The following is a 4,755-nucleotide window of genomic DNA, read 5'->3' as shown; positions in this document are numbered from 1 at the left end:
TGGTAGGTCATGTCCTGAGGCATCAAGGGATCACAAATTTAGCATTGGAGGGCAGCGTGGAGGGTAAAAATCGTAGAGGGAGACCAAGAGATGAATACACCAAGCAGATTCAGAAGGATGTAGGTTGCAGTAGGTACTGGGAGATGAAGAAGCTTGCGCAGGACAGAGCAGCATGGAGAGCTGCATCGAACCAGTCTCAGGACAGAAGACCACAACAACAACAACAACAACAACAACATAGCTCCTCCGCCTCTGTTACTGAAGATTGTTTTGAATCTAGGTTTGGCACTATTTTCGTGAAATGTAATTTTTTGGCGTCTCACAATTTAGAAGTTTTTGGGAAAAGTTTTTAAAAATTTTACAGCTTTCTTTAGTGTTTGTTTTCAGAGATCCATCTGTTCTTTCGAAGAAAATATTTGGAGGCTGATAACTCTTTATATTATCCCTGAATATTCTGCAGAAATTTGTCGAATTATTTCCCTCGAAGTCTTCCTCGATTTCATTTAGTTGACGTATGTCATTTTATCTCTTCTAATACCTTTAGAGGATTGTTTCCGGACTGTGTGGAAACCTTGCTATGTGCCTTTTGTTGTGTTATTGCTGAACTTTATCCAGGCCTGGATTCTACGTTCAGTGGACTGATCACAGGTTGCAGTCCACAGTCTATGTTGTCGTTTCGAATGAGGTCGACCCCAACGCGGTGCAGTTTTCGCGAGGTTTGTCCAATTTTCTGTTCAGCTTTGATTAATTTATTTAATAATTTTTCTTTGTTTATCTTAAAGTATTCTGGAACTCTTCCTTGTAACGTTGTTTTTCTGTTTCTCGGGATTGGTCGAATTTTTACTTGTAGCAAGTGATGCACAGACACGAAAAATTCTTTGCGTGATCCCAGATTCAAAATTTCGCTTGTATTTTCTTGGTGATGGCTACATGATCTATTTGAAATTTTTCCCATATGTTTTTGGACGATTTCTTTGTACTGAGTTTTTCGTACTGGTTTTTTGAAATTGCGTTGACAGAATTTTTATGTTAAAATTTTGACAGTGAAGTATGAGATGCCCGCCGTTCTTGTTGGTAGTTTTGTGTGCTACCTATGTTCCTGTGATTTTCTTGTACTTATTATCTCTGCCTAGTTGTGCATTGGCTCTCTTAATACAATTTTCAGGTGTTTATCTGGAATTTTATTTGTTATTTTTGCCATGTCTTCCAAAAAGACTTCGACTTCTTGTGCTTTCTTTCCGTTATGATCGTTTGTCGTTGCATGTGCGTTGTTGATTGTGTATCTTTTCTTTCCTGATTTGAAAGTTATTGTAGAAATTCTTTCTGATACTGAATTGAAATCTAGGATGTTGTCTATGACTTACTACACTCATTGCATATTTCATACAAATGAGGAATTTTTGTGTTTCCGATAGTTCCCGAATTGAGTTAAATTAAAATCACGTCAAGCCTTCTTTAAAATAACAGAAAAATTGAATTATTATACTTGCAGATGGAGCCCAATCACACATCCTGCCCTGGGCCGAGACTGAGCTTTCAGTGACCCTGTCTAGACGCACTGTGTATATATAAGAGGACGAATATGTCTTCGTAGTAATGTAGTCGAAGTCAACAGGTAATAAATCTGCTGACGTTTGTATAGCGTTGTATTCAATGTGTGCTGCGCACAACACAGATTTTTCTTCCTAAGCGCTCTTGAAGACTGAAGTAACTTCACGTTATTCTTCTCGTTGTACTCCACCAAAACATTGTCACCAATTACAATCACTTTCTCTTTAAGGCCGTACTTTTGAAGAACGCCCATTGACGAATCGTGTATAATGACTGGAGTTCCGCCATGTAAGTTTACGATTTGTTCTTACTTTAACACAGCAACCTAACCTTGCAGATAAATGTACTACTGACAAATAAATGGCCAATGAGACAGTAAACAGTAGCATATGTCTCTCAGCAACACGTACCTTAAATGAACTAGATTTAACGGTTTAAGAAACGAATTACCGACACTCATGAAACTAGTAGCAATACTAAACAGTGAAAAGCTTTAAACGATTCTGAATTTAAATCAAGGCGTCTGCTAATGATCATATTCAATAACTTCGTTGCTTAGTACAGGGTCTCTATGCCTTTGCGTTAATCAACTTGCATTAGAACAGATAATACAGTAAATAGATCTTTCTTAAACTTGGTTTGAGGAAACGAAACAGAATGGAGATCTAAGTACACTGGCCCTGAAGGAGACTTTGCATTCCCTCATTAACTAACTAGCCTAGTACATGAGGACCCTTAATCTTTCATGGTTTGAAGAACCATGCTCATTAACGAAACTACTTCAGTTTAGTATGAGAAGCGGGAAGTATTCTTATCATGAATCGTTAATTAAGTAAAACACAACAACTATAACCCTTTGAATAACAAATGTGTTTTGATAAGCAGTCTTTTGACCGCTCAAAAGTATAATTGATTGTGCCAATGACAACACAACAGTAAAGTCGAGTTCAACCACTTTCTCATAATAAATTAGGACACTGATATTAAAATTCACTGGAGTAGGATTCCTGTCCAGGTTTGTGATTTGGGATAATCACTGCTGTAAGATAGAGTTCTTAGCTACACCACGATTATGATTATAAAATCAACCAAATTTCACAAATACCTGGACCATTTACAGAGTGCCAAATATAAACAATTCAGTGGAAGGCTGGTGGCGTAATTTGCAGTGGGTGTTAACATGGCAGCGATGCAGTCAGAGCTGTACTGTTGGCCTCGCCCTGTTACATACCTTCTTTGAGTCGGAATTATATTTATAGGGCCTAAAACCATACAATGACAAAGGTATCGCCAAATGCAGAATCCGAGGCCCATAAAGACTGCCCTTAATCTCTTCTAGCCTTAAAACTCCACGAATACGACCCACACTGATCCGCTACTGCTAGCGAGGTGCTAACCACAGCACCGCTCAGCCCAGACTCCTTATTCGTCCCAAAGGACCAGTTGCCACTTGCGCGTCACTTGCACGTCAGCTAGGCTACTTGTGTAGCTGCGGGGCTCCCCACATATTTTACAGTCGAAACACCGTTGCCTAACTATGGACCAAGTCGTTTACAGTACATTACATGACTATCATTTCATTAGTTATTTAAATCCACAAGCATAATCTCAGAAACATCATTCAAAAGTTCACATAATTTACACATAAGCACAAATCAAAAAATTTCCATGACAGATCCAACATTATGCATAATCAATACTATAAACTGACATATAAATAGCGACACAAATACAAAATAGGTAAAAAACTGACATTCGTGACGGTGTTCTTGTAGCGGTGGACGCTTTTTTATGCTTGTCAGATGTTAAATTCCGTTTGTCACCGTGAGCAACGGATAAACATCCATTTGCATTTACTGCACCGTACTTGAGAAAGTGTTGAACACTTCTGTAAAAAACAGAAATAGTTTTTGCAAGTATTGCTAGAATTTACAACTTCGCTTTTTCGCAGTCGGAGTCATTGCAGAGGTAAACAGGTAGATTACGTCACGAAATTGGGCGCGACAGGCAGACAAAGTTAACAATGCCTTGTCACCTAACGTATTAATTTAAACTCCAAACAATCTCTTCACGTAGAAGATCTTATTTTCCAGATCGCTGCCAACCTCGGTGATCTAGCAGTGCTCGCTACTCTTCTTATTCTAATTGCTTCGTATTACAACAGCCTTCATTCAATTTCATTTTCTCTTCTACATATAAGTACTACATTCCAAGATGAAGACCTTTATAATTCATTTTCAAGAAAGCATCTTACATCTGTGTGAAATTTGATAGCCCCTGCCTGGTACGAGGCACGCGCAACCTTAGGTTGCAAGCGTCAGTGTCAGAGTTTTCCCTCCCATATTCCCGCTCCAAGCAACTTTATAACTTCCAGAATGAGATTTTCACTCTGCAGCGGAGTGTGCGCTGATATGAAAGTTCCTGGCAGATTAAAACTGTGTGCCCGACCGAGACTCGAAGTCGGGACCTTTGCCTTCCGCAGGCAAGTGCTCTACCAACTGAGCTACCGAAGCACGACTTATGCCCGGTACTCACAGCTTTACTTCTGCCAGTATCCGTCTCCTAACTTCCAAGCTCGGGCACACAGTTTTAATCTGCCAGGAAGTTTCATATCAGCGCACACTCCGCTGCAGAGTGAAAATCTCATTCTGGAAACATCCCCCAGGCTGTGGCTAGGCCATGTCTCCGCAATATCCTTTCTTTCAGGAGTGCTAGTTCTGCAAGGTTCGCAGGAGAGCTTCTGTAAAGCTTGGAAGGTAGGAGACGGATACTGGCAGAAGTAAAGCTGTGAGCACCGGGCGTGAGTCGTGGTTCGGTAGCTCAGTTGGTAGAGCACTTGCCCGCGAAAGGCAAAGGTCCCGAGTTCGAGTCTCGGTCGGGCACACAGTTTTAATCTGCCAGGAAGTTTCAACTTTATAACTTGACCTCCGCGTCCCTGCATAAAAAACTGATCAGTCAACTTTTCGTGGGAGCGGTACCATGACTTTTCCATCTTGCCTAAAATATTCTTTTGCAATATTTCTCTCTCTTGCATTGGCTCTTGAAAATGAATGCTATTACGCATAAACACCCAGAGATGCTGCGTTACTAAGATTATTCATACTTCCTGTAGCACATGGAAAGAAGATGTGATTGGTGGAATGCGAAAATTACCAAAATGCTGGACATATTAGACGTTTTGAGGAAAACTTTTGCTAAATTCTT

At 40.1% G+C, this 4,755-nt stretch overlaps 1 non-coding gene across 1 annotated transcript; it reads left to right on the top strand.

Moving 5' to 3' along the window:
* Positions 1 to 4,360: 4,360 nt before the first annotated feature.
* On the top strand, positions 4,361 to 4,435 carry Trnas-cga (transfer RNA serine (anticodon CGA)). The gene has a single exon. It is a non-coding gene; the product is annotated as a tRNA-Ser (tRNA).
* The last annotated feature ends 320 nt before the right edge of the window (positions 4,436 to 4,755 follow it).

The sequence above is a fragment of the Schistocerca gregaria genome, chromosome 5 (assembly GCF_023897955.1).
Source record: "Schistocerca gregaria isolate iqSchGreg1 chromosome 5, iqSchGreg1.2, whole genome shotgun sequence".
In the NCBI taxonomy this organism is placed as follows: Eukaryota; Metazoa; Arthropoda; class Insecta; order Orthoptera; family Acrididae; genus Schistocerca; species Schistocerca gregaria.
Note: the sequence above shows the minus strand (reverse complement) of the source record. Positions and strands in the feature narration are given on the sequence as shown.